Source organism: Oculina patagonica, chromosome 12, assembly GCF_052425735.1.
Source record: "Oculina patagonica isolate OP01 chromosome 12, crgOcupat, whole genome shotgun sequence".
Classification (NCBI taxonomy): Eukaryota; Metazoa; Cnidaria; class Anthozoa; order Scleractinia; family Oculinidae; genus Oculina; species Oculina patagonica.
In genome coordinates, this window is record NC_135769.1 from 11,678,440 (window position 1) to 11,694,213 (window position 15,774).

The following is a 15,774-nucleotide window of genomic DNA, read 5'->3' on the forward strand; positions in this document are numbered from 1 at the left end:
ATGTCATTTCAAAATTTGGTGGTGAAAATCTATTATAGCTGGATGTGCATTTTTCAACAGGTCAACGTATAAGCAAATAAATCATTGGGTGTTTTCAGTTTTGCTATCAAATAATCAAAAGCTTAGTAAAAAAAGAGAACAGCACAGCCACCTGTCGAAAACAGCAGACTGAATCAGATTGTTAGTTTGTATAGATTTTTAGAACAAAGAAATAGCCAAGTGAAAATTGCGACATTTTATGCACCAACGAAACGCTGGTAAACACGACATACTTTGTCTTACATATAAATCAGTAAAGTCGTATGGCTGATACAACAGTTCCCTTTTACGTTATCAAGAAAAGCTAATAAATTCTCAATAAAGAGATGGAAAAGGAAACTCATTTAACAATAACAGTAGCCAAAAACAAAGTGCTCTGCCTAAATGGTAGAAGAACAATGGGAACCAGCGGGTGGTTTCACTAAAGTTCTTAAGGCATCGGGACACAGAACTGATTAAGTTATAGATGTAGTGACTACAGTAATACCTGTGATTTAAAATTGCCTTGAAACCAGGAATTATAATTACCTGCTAGAAGCTGGCAATTAAAGAAAAACACTCATATTTTACGTGTTACGCCACCACGAACGCATTTGAACTATCAAATCGTACCTGGCTTCTTCTTGTCGGATTGCCCGGTTAATTCAAACTTTGAGTGCATGAAAATCACATAAGGGTGTTTGCCTGAGTTTTTGCCTGTAGTAATTCAAGCAGGTACCGTTCACGGTCATTGTCAAGCGAAATAGAAACAAATATCTCATCTCAAATGCGTTAAACGCCATGGAGAGACGTTTATAGTATAACAACGGGTTTCAACTGGTTCAAGTTATTTAATCTTACCAGAGAGACCTAAGCTAGCAGTAGACGGTTTCTGTCATAGACGCATGTAAACCTAAGGAAAGCATGTTTGGAGAGTATTTTAAAAAGTGTATGTTACACTTAGGAGTTATTTGTGTTAAGGAAAATCACGCTAACATGGGAACTACAGGTTTAACAATTTTTGCAACGACACCTGCAGACAGGTTCAGGAAAAAATATCACGTGATCTTCCGATGTTCCGTACTCTGGTTTTCACTAGCGACGGAGTCGGAGTCATAATCAGAAGCACAGAGCGATACGATCTAGCGAAAATCAAACCGACAGAGTCTTAAGTAGAGTTTCCGATTCCGCTGATGAACTTTGTCACTTATGGTCCAGGCTGAAAGAAAGTACTCGGAGGGCCTAAGGGACGCACCATTATTTTTTTTTTGAGGGGGGGGGGAGGGGATGAAAAATATTGAAAAAAATTGTTTGCAGGGCCTGGAAAGACAAAATAAATTGTTTACAAACACGATATGTATAACAAAAAATAGTAAGAATTTCGAAAAAAATGTTTGCAGAGGTTGTATAAACTAAAAAAAAGTTTGCAAAGGAAAATTTTTCACCCCCCCCCCCCCACCCCCCTTCAAGAAAATAATGGTCCCTAAGGGCTAGCATCGTGATTGGTTTGTTCTTCCGCTTCTGCTTGCAACTCTGTCCATCAGATTTTCACGGGAACATAAGCAGAATCGGAAGAAATTAAAAACGTTTTGATTCTATCGATTTATGACTCCGCTTATGTACGACTCCGATTTCTGATTTTTCACTAGGTCGTAAGCGCTCTAACTCTTTAATACGAGTACGACTACGACGTTGCCTTCGCAAGTTAATTAAAACCAGCCTTGGGCGATGTAAATACAGAATGTATTGTAAGATATGGTATAATTTTCTATATATATGTACTTTTTATTATTCATATTCTTTTCCGAGGGAAAGTCCCCGATAAGGAAAACCTCTGAAAATTCTATTTTTTGGCTTTTTTATTTTTATTTTTTCCTCCTGTTATAATAAAAATATCGCCTTGTCTTGTCGTAAACTGTTTTCATTTTTTTTTTTTTTTTTTTTTTTGGGGGGGGGGGGGGGGCGTTGATTATCTTATTAATGTTATCTTTGATGGTCGCGTAAATCTCGCGGGTCGCGGGTAATTCTTGCAGGTCACGGGTAATTCTCGTGTGTTGCGGGTGAATCTTAAGAATAAATTTTACACCACACGTGTTTTTTGCATTAATTAACTTCTATTCAACCAACAACGTTGACTTTTCCATTAGTGTACGCTTGAGAAGTGTATTGAAAGTAGCGGAGTCGAGTTAAACAAAAGCAAGAACAGAGACTATATAATGTCATAATGTACCCCTCTTAGTAGAATGCTTAATTATTGGTACCCTTTTGTCTGCGGCTACCACTAATGATGGTTACCTTGTGAACAAGGAAGTTCTAAGCAAAAATGTCGCAGAACGTTACTCGTTCCACACTCAACGGACGATTTTTAAAAAAAAAAGTTTAATGAAGGTCTACTCAAGAGTGCAGTATTTATATAACAAATATATTAATTACTTCGAGTTTAATGTTCACGGGTATGTATACCTCCGAGGACCAAATCCTTTCGTTCCGTAAGCGACCTCTTGTCACTAATTACCTGGAGCTAGCGTAATCTGAATTGATGTAGCTAAGGTCAACAGATAGCTTTCTTTTCCTCAACCAAATAAAACAAAATCAAAAATACCCCCACACAGAAGGAATGGAATATTATTGCCATTTTGTCTGTCCACTAGGCGCTTCAAATGTACTCCAGTAGCCGTACCGTGTACGCGAAAGAAGTAGTTATTTCATAGACTTAATAAAAGATCTAAAAAAGACATAAAAGAACAAAACAAAATAGAGGCAATCACAACTGCAGTATAAGCTTTTCTCTAGCCACTTGTTTTTTTAGATGCGTTGCTGTATTCAGTAAAACGATTTTATCTTAAATGAATAGAAAAGGTAAACCAAGTAGGATAATGTTCAGGGGACTTAGACATAATGCAAGACTGTAGAGAGAACTCCTCCAATAATTAAAGATCGCAAAGGATTTGGGTTCAGTGCAACTACCAGCTTTTTACCGAATAAATATACCTTACAAATTATTTATCTTGGTAAACTTGTCGTGCATAAAATCGTCTATATAAAGGCTTAAGGTTAACTTACCTTCAGGAAATGTTATCCAAGGCTGATTTGAGCGGGAGCGTCTTATATCTTATTCTTTGAGTAACTGACGACGATTGAGAATGTCTCTGGAAGTCTAGTCTAATCAAGTCCCTCCTGTTCGCTTCGGGTGACGTCAATTATCAATCAAAATAGTCCTATCAGAAAGCTCCGATTGTCGACGTGTTGCCAACATTAATAAGTCAAACGTTTCCTTCTGGTCCGAAGCCCTTTTTTTCAGCGAGGAAAACATTAATTAAATGCCGACGGACAAATCTAGCTTCTGACGAACGTCAAGACTTATAACTTCTTGCTCTCCTTATCTTTTATGCTTCAGTCCCAGCTTAAAGTAAAGCACATAAATAACAATGGTATGTTTAATTTTAATTTTAAGTCGTGTTATTAATGAGCATCCGCAACCCGTGACCCGTGACGCTACCCGTAACCCGCGACAATTCAGCCCGCGACCCACGACATTTCACACATGAACTGCGAAGATTGGTATTTAAATACCAACCAGAACAAAACAACTTCTTTTACCATTAATGACATTTTTCCCAAAGAAATAGAAAGTTTATTTTCCCTGGAGCGGAATCACATCAACTGAAAATCATTTCTGGTCGAGACGGTTTATCGGCCGTATTCAGAAGGGCTGTCAATCAAATCAACTGAAAGTCAGCTTGAAAAAGCTTCTACTATCCAGGGTACCGAAAAAGGTTTCACACGGTGGCAAGTCTGAAGGTTAATTAATTCAATTAATTTGACATTGCGCAGTCCGTGGGGCTATACTAAGTCGAGACAAATCGAAATTATAAAACACTGTAAATGTTAGCGATATGCACAAATTAAGGAATCAGTAATATGCATGTGTAATGAAGAAAGAACTGCATAGCTCATACAAACACTCAATAAGCTCTTTCTAACCGCTAGGGAGAGTTTCTCTTACTTCTAAGAGTAGATTTCCTTTGAGGCGAGGAGAACTTTCGCCTTTCAGACTTGAATTTATAGTTCATTCAGGATTGGCTTCCAGTCTCTTGGGTGTTTTTTTGTTTCAGCAGCTTTCGACTCAAAGTGTGTGCCATTTATGAAATTTGCAGTGTCCATTTTTCATGTTGAATATTCATTAAAAAGGATATTGGTTGTCTTAAAATCGGCCAAATTACATAATGGGGAATATTTAATTAAATTCGATAAGTTTTAATTTGTCTTTTAATAAGTCAAACAATCGATTCCACGCAGCTGCAAATCTCGGAGGAAAATTGATGTTAAGCAAAGTAGTCAATCTTGACATTTCATTTTCATTGTCGTATATTAAATGCTAAGTTGTGTTTATTCATAAATGAGGACTGTTTTCTTATGAGCGACATATCACTGAAATAAATTTAATTATCACGGCGCCTATCACAGCTTAAACCAAATAGAACTGGATCCCAATACTCGGAGCGTGTAATTCCCATACTACTAAAATGAGCGTAGTGTGATACGAAAAACATAGAGACGTATGTCACGTGGTGACGCTCAATTTAAATTAGGCGCTTTCATGTGGTGGCATTTCCCCAAATAGGCCAAAAAAGTAAATTTTAAGTTCATTATACGGACAGTTTTTGGTGGATCTGGAGTGGAAACAACAAAAATGTATGTCCGAGAATCACTTTTCGAGACAGAATAAAGGAGACCGTAGCCTTTAAATAGTGATGAGTGTTTAGAAGGGCCTATTCATCAAATACGTTGTAATCGCAAAAATAAACTGATAAACGTTGTTCAATAGCCGGTTATTTTCTTTGAATCTTACTTAAAATTATTTGAATGCTTGCTACCTCTCTGAAACATATGACTTCAACCTATGATAAGTTTCTGGATCAAACAGTATCACACAGCCTTAAAGCTACCTCTTTATTTCAGCTTCAAACCCGAAAGGTGACAACTTAATACGCAAACTATATTCTACGTTTCTAATTATAATCTTCTAGTCCTATTTGATTGATTCTTCAATCTTTCTAAAGAAGAACTTCAATGAATGGTCGCTAACGCGGACAGCCAGCTCTACCTGTCTACCTTAAATGCCCACATTCACCCTAGATGCATTGCGCGCCGAGGAACAATTTTCGTATATGAAAATTGTACCCCGCCATTTTATGTGAGAGCGAGTTGAGTTGCTTCAATCTTCTTCCATCCTTGTTTCCTAGCTAAGTAGTTAACACGCTTTTCGGTTAAAGTGATTTGACTGTTTTACCGTCGATTTTTATGAGCAGTTTTCAATTTCGGAGAGTTTTGGGACAAGAGCAAGCTTTTCAAAACAAAAACAAACGGCTGCAAAGCATATAGGTTGGAGGTGGGCCTTAAAGTTTTTTTAGTGACTGACCAACAGGTGCTTGCCTTATAGAAAAGCTAACAATAGTGTCTGCAGAAAATACAAATACACATAACATAGATTCTATTCTAGCAGGGCATTAATTATTATAATTAAACTACTCATGATGCGACCATTAATCACGTGCAAAACTGCAGATGCGATCACGTGATCACCATACAGAGCACTTAGTATACGGGTTCATATTACTTCCACGCTTACAGCTGAAGGCGTCTGCAAACTTCTTGAAGTTCGACAGCGGCCCGATTACCCTGTGAATGAATAAAAAGGAAGTGAACAAATGAGATTTGTACTAAAAACAGGAACTTATGATGATGATAAAGATGATGATAGTGATGGTGCAGACGATGACGATTATAACTGGCAATGATGATGATGGTGGTGGTTGTTGTGGTCGGAATAAACTCTACCGAAATTAAACAAATGTGAACATTTTATAACTCTCTGGTGCCATATTTACGAATTTTATGAACAAAACACACTTATGCTGACGTCAGCTTCGGTGTTACTGTGATCATTGCCTTTTTTGTGAAGGTTCTTGACTTATAAATATACCGCCATCTTTAAACAGAACTGTTGCCCAGGGACCGCGGAGACCATTTTGAAGTGGTAGGGCTAAAAAGCTGGCTAAGACAAGCAAGCATTAGGGGTTACTGTTCCACCATTTATCATGTAAAAATTCATAGGGAGCTCCCGCGCGAGCAGAGAATTCATAAGTAAGCGAATGGTTGTCCATCGAACCGAGAAATTTGGGGGTCGCCGCCAACCCCGTACGTACGCACGGATTAGGCCTGGGGACGAGGAGGTTCCCACCCGTGGCTAAAGAAAAGTGAGGAAATAAAACAGCAAATAAAGCTCGCAGGGCAGACAAAATATTGACAACGGGTAAAATTACTCAGCGACACTACCCAGCAAAAAATATGAGAGGTTTATTATCCAACTGCTCTATTTTGTTTGTCTTTTTTCATGTGTGAGTGTATCTAAACCTCTATGCCCCTTTACGCAACAAAATGTGCTCTCATTTATCGATACACGGTTATTTTAATTTTTGTCTCTGGTCGCATTTCGTAACCGGATCAAGAAATTGACGACTGGATGATGTGGACGTTCTACGAAGATGACGTGAAAACGCGGGAAAATTTGTTGCGCGGTGTTCACGGTAGGGAATGAAACCAGAGTAAAAAGAGCGACAAATAACTTCGAAATTTCCAACAATGTCGCCTGAAAGGAAAAGCAAAAATGGTTTACGAGGAGTCAGAGAAATGCGAGAATTCCGTGCAAGTCCAGTTTTCTTTTTCTTTCTGTCCAGTTCTTGTTTCCCGCTTAGCTGCCAAGCTATTTTACATTATCCTTTTCATCCGGAACCCTAAAATATCAACCCAACCAAAAAAGTGGTAGGGCATAGCCCTACCAGCCCCTCCCCCTCCGCGGTCCCTGTAATGCCAGTTTTCTACTCTCAATCTGTCCCAAGCCTCTTCGGGCTGGCACTGTACAAAATCAGGAAGGAGGGGAGTACTCAACAAAGCTTTAAACCGAGACGCTCCGCTCCGAGGTCCAAACCTCTAACCGTTTTATAAACCATTTTTTTGAAAGAAAAGATAACCTTTTAGATACCTTATATGGAAAATGGTACCCCTTTCTTCTACCTACAATAAAAAGAGGCTCCCCGTAAACTCCATCATTAAAGTATTCCCTGGTTATTAAACATGCAAACAGTTTAGTCCATTGTAATGTAGCTTCTGAATGCAGGACTATAACTTGAAAGATTCATACCTGTATTTTGGATAGGAATGCACGTCATTCTTCAACTGGAAAAGAGCGGCTTGCTTCTTGTAAACACTGCACCATGGCTAATATGAAAAAAAAAAAAAAAACAGACTCATGTTAGACGTACCACTCTCCATTATGTAGAACCGGAAATGATACGACAGATAAACTAGTACTCTGTGAACAAGTTCTCCAGTGAGAAACAGGGCTTCAAGAACGTAAAAACAATTGTTTCATTTTTTTGCCCTTGTTCCTTGTAGGAAAGTGTCCAAGTGCTAATAACATGACTTATAATTATCGCAACACAAATCAGTCATAAAACGTGCTTAAGACCGGAACCAGTTCATACGTCGCATTTCAGTCGCATCGAATGTAAAACACGTCCCAGAAGACTCGCTGAATTCGCTTTAAAGGGGCTTCGTCACGGATTTTAACAGATTTTGGTACAGCCAAAAAATATATATTTGTGTTATAGGAAACCTAAAAAAATGGTCCATTTCTTTAATAATTGCTATATTGGAGCATCTTTGGCCGCGGATGGCTAGGATGGAAATGGATTACAACTTGAAAAATTATGGCTAAACTTTTCAAGTAGTTTCCTCTCGTCTTCAAAAAAATCGACTTTTATAGCCGTGGTTTCATTTCTTTCCACAAATTAAGTTTATTTCTTCCTTCAGATGTTCAAAGATAATGTTTATCATGATTTACGTTGCCTCTCACTAATTTCAGAACAGTTAAGACCAAAAATTCACAAAAAACCCGTGACGTAGCACGTTATCCCCGCACAAATAGCAAAGAAGAACACGTTACTTCCATACTGTATTACACCGCAGATGAATCAAAGAATACCAGTGAGATTTTTGCGGCTTTAATTGCATTCGTCTGGGCTAACATGCGACGTATAAATTGGATCTAACTTACCGTGGCAAATCCGACGAAGAAGAGTTGATCCACAGTGAAATCCAAGTCAGGTAGCCGCCCCTCTTCGTTATTGTCTTTGACCCAAGATTGATATGCCTAAATATGGCCGGAAAGAAGATCAGAATCAAAAGTATTGATAGATGAGAAGCTTCAGAGCCTTACGCCCTTTGTAGTAATTAATCAACATTTCAAGACAATGTTATTAAATTTTAGATCTAAACTACAGATAGATAATACACTTGAAAGTGTCCTCAAAGATTTCAGTAAAGTAGTGGGTGGGGACTTTTAAAAGTTTTACATATTATCTTCAGAAAAAAATTTAAATGGAAAACTGGTTAAATGGTGCATGGCTTACATCATATGCAAGCTTTATCCCTCCATTGTCAGCAATGTTTTCATTCACTGTCTGTTCGCCATCGATCTGCAACACAAAAAGATAAAAAAGTTAAAGATTTAAAGTCTGTAAATAAAATCTTGGTGTGACCGTTCAAGTGAGAGCAAATGAGCAGTATTTCTGATGTTGTATAGTTTATTATGCAAGACGGTTCTAGCTTTTCAGTTTGTGACCACTGAAGTACTTAAAAGATTGTATATGCATGGCAAGGGCAATACATTCAACCCTTAATGTCAAAATAGGTCACGGTTATGCAATTTCACTGCATCTTTTAAGCCACGACCAGTGGTGGAAACTCTGGAATGCAACTACCCAAATGTAAGCTATCAAGCGGTTCTTTCATGTGGTGTTATTTCTTTACAAGGTGGTTCATACTCTAAATCTGTGGATGGAAAGCCAGTGTGTGACCACTAAGGGACCAAAGATGACTTTTACACCAGTTTGTACATTAGATGGCTTACTTACATTTTCTCCAAACACTTGGTAGTCGTTGTATTGATTTACTAGACAGATAGCTCTTTCCAAGAAGTTCTCTGTTGAACTATAAGACCACCAATCTTTCACATTTCCATTTTTATCAAAAAGTCGCCCTAAAAATCAATTTATCATCATCATCACCATTATCATCATCATCATCAACATCAAAAGATTACACACCCACCTTGAAGCAAGGGCGTTATTTGGTATCCTGCGAGCAGGCTCCGATCGGCGAGCGAAGAGAGCTGAGAAGACACTGGGGGAGGAATTAAAACAGGGGAGCCTGCGGAAAAAGATTTTTTTGCCGCCGTTCCAAGCACCCGCCGTGTAAGAGACTCTAGTGCAACCTCGGATTGGTGAAATCAATGATTGCTGACATCTCAATTTTGCCGACACCATAATGTATGCATGAGACGCGATGCGATAAATTTGAGTTTCGAAGTGGAAAGGGTGAGTTACGAGTTACAATCAACTCTCGCCTTGCGGACACCTCGCGTATTACGGACATACTTCAGATCCCCGACAAAAGAGGTTTTGACTGGAAATGACTCACGCTATTACGGATAAGTCGTAGTCTAGAATATTAATGAGACACATCCCTCGTTAAAAAGGTAGGTATTAATTTGTATAAATCCCCGAAACGAGGGATTTATAAGATAAATCCCAGGCCTCATCCCCTGCTACTAATTCCCTGCTACATTATCAAGCCCTCCCAGGACTTTCAGTTAGTAAATATTCAACATGGTTGTAAATTAATAAAGGTTGTTGAATAACAATAGAAAAAATGCCAATCTAGAAATAACGGGAATTTTTTTCCTCGCACCCGCTATTACGGACACTAAACGACGCCCCAAGCGTGTCCGCTATATATATATATATAACGAGAGTTGACTGTATGAGTTACGGATGATCTGTTTGAACGAGCGTTAGACGATTCGTTGAGCGATTTTGTCCACATACGACAGCTAAAAGGGGAACAGAAATGTTGCTTACGGTCACTGCCGACAAGAAAAGATGTGTTTGGAATCCTCCCCACTGGATTTGGGAAGAATTTTGTAACGCAAAAACAAAGAGGATATTGAGCTTAACACAAAGTGCTTGATCAAAATAATGCAAGAAGCATAATTTTTACAACACAGAATGTCTCTCTGAAAACAATTTTCAGCATTTACAAAGTAAACTGGAACAGTCTCTGGCGAAGCCGGACAAAGATAAATCTGTGATAAGACAAAATATGTCTTGCAGCAGTAATTATTAAAAGCCGGACCCGGCATCAACAAAATGCAAGTAATGAACATTTTTACGGAACACTGCTCACATCGTGTCCTTTCAGGATGTATTTTGCAAATAGAATTGACAGAAATAAAATACAAACATGACAGCGGCAACAAACATAACAGATGGACTACGCATGGTCTGAAAAAAGAACCTAAAATTTACTTGACGTTTCGCATGCTAAAGCACGCATCTTCAGAAGTGACGGTTACAAATGGCCAAGAAACCAGAGCGTTTCGAATTGACAGGCTCTCCCCTTCTCCACTCCCCCCCCCCCTTTCTCTTCCCGCTTTCTTTTCGCCCCATCCTCGCAGGAGAGCCTGTTCACAGGCTATTGATGCGGAGTCAAGCGGTCCATGTGGCCAAAGCGCGTCAGACTAGAAAAAGGGTACGGATACAAAAAATTACCTTGGCTGTCGAAATCCGTGTGTAATTTCATGTCCAATGACCATTGCCAACGACCCGTAGTTGAGATATCTGAAAGAAGAGCATTACAAGTTGCGTTCAGAAGAACGACTGTCGGACATAACAACGCGTTTGTATAACATGTTTTCGCCAATCAAAACTAAAAGGACGTATGGTGATTAGCAATTAAAAATTAAAAAGGGAGTTTTGAAAGTTTAATTATATTCCAAACTAAAACGAGTTTCATAAATTTGCAACAACTTCAAAAATTTAAATTCTTGTCTTTGCATCGAATGAAACAAAATAGGCTTATAAGTGTATTATGAGAATTCTGGAGGTGGAAAAGTGAGAAAAAACGCTGTAATATAATAAAGTTAAGGGGCAATTTTGATGTTTAATTTAACTTTTGACCAAGCGGAAATTTAAAGAAGAAATCATGAATATGTCTTTTTACTCTCCCAGCCACGATCTTCTTGCAAACACATTGTCTCTTTTCAATTACTTACTTTGGGTAACTTTTTCTGTAAAATGGAGGTTGCAGGATTCCTGCAAGAAATACTGTGAAGAAAACAAAGCTATAAAATAAGCGTACAAACTATTATTGTTTAACAAAATCATGTTTATCAAGCTGCAATGTATTAATAATCGATCGCATCTATAACAAAATTCTAGAATTCGATTGGTTCTGCGGGCGCATATTTGTCGCGTGATTAGCGCGATCACGTGGCTATCCGATCCACTGTACCGAAAACGCAAAGAAAACTTCAAACCCAGAATGAACAATGTTGTTAGTACAGGGACGAATTTGAAAAAAAAAAACCATAGCTATCTAAGTAACCTATTGGCTTCGTTAGGCCCGCAAAGTATTGTATTTATTTTAAAGAAAAGTATTTCGGTTTTTTTACAATCCACCTTTTGAAATTGGATAGCTGTAATAGGACAGGACATCTACGCCATTGGCGCGTCAAACACATGCACTTAGATGGGTCCTTTCTTGCTGTTTTCCCACTGTTTGTAAAACCGATTGGACCTCGCACAATTCACAAAGCAATTGTGCTCGTGACTCAAATCGGCCTCGCGCGCAAATTACTCGCTCGATTACTCCCTGAATTGTACTTCTCTTAGTGCAGTTGCTTGGCCAGTTCTTGTATAGTATATATCCACTCACCTATTCGGTTTTGTTGTGGACTGTAATATCCGTTAACTTCAGCGGGACTTTCGGCCCACCTAAAGCGGTAAGCATACAACGGTACATGATACAGTTTTAGCAGTGTAACCTGATACTACACTTGGTAAGAGTTGGAGCGGGTTCAAAATGACGCAGGATAGCAAAATACGCAAACGTCAAGGACGCAAAAGCAATTGAACTGATATTGTTTTAACATCGCGGGAGAAAATTGCCAGCTACGCGATGGCTATGTATTAAGTAACATAAAATCAAACAATAGAGGGCTAGTTGTAGTGTGCCCCTGCACTGTGATATCTCTCCTATTTAACAATCTGAAAATTTGAAATGTCCTTGAGCCCCTGTGATAGAATTTTTTTTGATTTTGCCAAAAGTTGTATCATAACTCAAAAATAAAACAATGGGGTCACCGAGCTCATTTTTGAGTTATTAGCACTGAAAGCTAGAATTAAAAGTGTTTTTAACTGGTTCTATTGTTGCTATGGTAACCACTAATGTCAACAAAATGATCGCAACTTGTAACCAATGATTGGGCATTCGTTTATACAATACTGTAATAGAGTTGTAGTACTGACCCATCAAAGTATAAGGATGGAAATACTGAAAACCGTCATCAGCCACCTTTAAAGGAATGTCTGAATGATATCATCATACCACATATTGCATAGCAACACCTCTGACTACATCTGCGGGCTCAAGCTAACTTGGATAACTTGCCACTTCAAAGTCAGATTTAAAACGCTAGAATTACGAATTCAAGAAAACGTTTCCCATGATATGTTATTTAGTAATATTAAGCCCAGAGCGCTTCTCACTTACAAGTCCTTGTTGACTGGTTGGCCATACATTCCAAAATTTTTCTGCACAATCATCTTGTTCATTGTCATGCTGTTTTCGAAGAAATCACTACTGGCACTCAGCTGAGGGAAAAAATAAGTTAACAGTCAACAACAACAACAACACCTTTATTTACCCTTTTTATAGCTCTTTACAAAGAACAGTTAAACAAAGAAAAGGAAAGACAGGGGTATTGGCAACACCAAATAAGCATTAGTTAAACAACAACAACAGCAACAACAACAACAACAACAACAACAACAGTAACGTTTATTTGTACTGTAAGATTACAAAAACTTTAGATCCAATATAAAAGTTAAAAATTAATACAGACCGTAACTGATCACCCAGAATAACTTTAAAGCTTAACTGGTGGGGTAACCTACATTTGAGAATTGGAAGCATACACACAGGCCAGAGAAAAGACGTTAATTAACTAATTTAACTAATTACACGTATTAATTAAGGGTTAATCATTACAGCACATAAACTTACTGTTGAGTAATGGAGGTCAAGTTTGGCATCATCTTTTATGTAAGGGGGGTACCCAACGTCCTCTTTGATTGCAAGGGCCTGGGTTGACGAACAATGCAACAAGATTATTTTAATTACAGAGACTGAGAACGAACATGATGTGTCATGTTCTGATGTATTACATGCACAAAAAAATGCTTGTGCCTGATTTCCCCTGTTTCGGATACAAAGACTTCAGGTTAACTGGCTCAAATCGATCAAGTATCCATCGTTGGTCAGGTATGAAAAGTAGTCGAACGCAGTTACCCTCTTTACCGCTTCCGATAAAACAATAGCGGGAAATAAGTACTTTATAAAAGTGTCAATACTATCCAAAAAATAGTCAAAATTGTACAGGTTATCTCTGACAAATTCGGCTGATCTGAAGAGCTGATCAAGTGTACATTTTACTAAGCAGCATAACTGTGACCAAACAGAGTTACAAGTATAATAGGTTATTTTTTTAAGCACTATACTTTTCCCTTCTTGCGAAATTTATCCACGCTTAGCCTTAGTCTTGCGGGAACCAGAAGGGGGGCTTGGCTGAAGAGGAAGCCTCATCTACTCTGGATGGTTTTCATGCGGGACCTCTATCCAGGTCGAATTGGAATTTGGAAATGTTGATTTTTTGTGAAGGGAGGAAAAACGGAGAACCCGGAGAAATGCCAATTGTTGAGAGGCGAGAGCTCTCATCACCACGCCATGCCCCCCTTTTTTGAAACAATAAGAAGGTATTACTTAGAATCCGGGAAAATTTTCTCGCTTCTCTGTACCTTTTCCTTGGCTGATTGCGTTGTAAAGTAATCCATCCAAGTCGCATAATCGAGGTTAGCAATGAAAGCTTTGCGAAGACGGGAAGTCATGTCTTTTACCTGACAACAAAATCATCAAAACGTGGCGTCTGGTTTATTACGTCATATGAAAGACAAATGAGACAAGCAGTTGATATTGCAAAAGTTCAGTATCAGCTACGACGGCAATGATTCTCAATCGGGTGACCTACATTTCTAACTTTTATCTGCAGAAACGACCTCGTTAGTTTTAAAACATTAAAATGCTTTATGATGAAACAGGTAACACAACAACAGCAAAGAAAAAGACAAGGACAACCAGTTATTGCCCTTTAAACATGTTTGCAAGAGAGGATGAATGTCTGGATTTATCAAAACCAGGTTAATGGAATTTTCACCGTTTTAAGCGCAAATCGCTGTAAACACGTTTTTCTCGCCAGAAATCTCCAAACTCGACGATATAAAAACTAAAGGGAATGTCAGTCTCTTTTTCTCTTTCCCTCTCTCTACTCTATCTTTCGGCGCTCTTGTTCATTTTTTCCCTTTCTTGTTGCGTTTTAAGTCAATTCGCACAGTAACGCTCATGTTCAAGAACACTGACGTCACTTTTCATTGACCAGGTTTTGTTAAGTCCAGATGTATATAAAATACAAAGTAATGCAAATGACTAAAGAAGAGTACTGGATGCTTGAAATAACAAATGTGCCAGAGAAACCACACGTAATAGGCCCTTTTCACGACCTGTTCACATGGTGCAAAATCAGCCATACTGGGCTGAAAGTTACACAGTGAGACATTCAGAACGTGACAAAGAGACTCACACCAGTCAAGCTTTATCTTCCTTTGTTTTGGATGTACCACTGTGTAACTTGGCTGATTTTGTACCATGTGACTGGGTCGTGCAAAGATAATAAAAGATAGCAAGAAAGGTCTGGACTAGCAACATTTGGCCGTCCTTCACAAGTGAAACAATTGTAACAGCGGTAAATTGGTAGTCATAGACTATCTGCTGAAATAACTGTGTGGTTTACCGGCACGACAGTTGACCAATCATAAAACTTGCATTGAAGTAACCCAGTTACTTTATAAATATCAAGGTCCGCACGGTATATAAAGTCGCGAAAGGCATGCATCTTACCGTTTTCTTAGTGGTTTCGTCAAAGTTCGCATCCACATACAATCTTCCTAGTGTCATACCCATTGGTGTTAACATGCTGTCCAGACAGTAAGACCATCTTTTATACTCTAGTACTCCAACCATGGCCTCTTGTAATTTTAGCTTAGCCTGGACAAACTGGTAAGGCATTGACATTACATACTTGTCGACAACACGCCACATTATGTAGTTCTTAATAGTCTCACCGGATCTAAGGAAAAGAGAAACAACGAACAAACTTCATGAAATCTCGGCTGCTATGGAAAAGTTTTTCGACATTTGTTCTAACGTTACGCACATGGTTCACCGTTTTTGCTGTTCAGATATGACGTCCAACTGCTTTGTCCTCTACTTGCCTAGCTTGAGTGTATTCTTATTTTAGTAAAAGACAAGATCTGTTATGCGTTTGTATGCCTGTATTTGGGTATTCAAACCGTGACCGTACACACTTTCATTTTTTTTAACATGCAGACCTTGTTTAGAAGAAAAAATCAATAGGCAAGAAATTGCCTACTTCTCTGGAAAAGAGTTTAACGAGTTCATCTCGCTACATAATTTTGAGCTCTACATATACACTGTACTCACTACTACCACTCACACGTC

At 38.5% G+C, this 15,774-nt stretch overlaps 1 pseudogene across 1 annotated transcript in view; it reads right to left on the minus strand.

Moving 5' to 3' along the window:
* Positions 1–4,954: 4,954 nt before the first annotated feature.
* Positions 4,955–15,774, minus strand: part of LOC144631593 (endothelin-converting enzyme homolog) — a 29,373-nt pseudogene continuing 18,553 nt past the window's right edge. Inside the window, exons 10-21 of the transcript XR_013566773.1 lie at positions 15,154–15,382; positions 13,998–14,096; positions 13,207–13,284; positions 12,694–12,794; positions 11,857–11,915; positions 11,195–11,246; positions 10,692–10,760; positions 8,997–9,121; positions 8,493–8,558; positions 8,138–8,233; positions 7,223–7,299; positions 4,955–5,700 (exon numbers count right to left, since the gene is read on the minus strand). The product of XR_013566773.1 is annotated as an endothelin-converting enzyme homolog (transcript). The remainder of the gene's footprint in view (positions 5,701–7,222; positions 7,300–8,137; positions 8,234–8,492; positions 8,559–8,996; positions 9,122–10,691; positions 10,761–11,194; positions 11,247–11,856; positions 11,916–12,693; positions 12,795–13,206; positions 13,285–13,997; positions 14,097–15,153; positions 15,383–15,774) is intronic.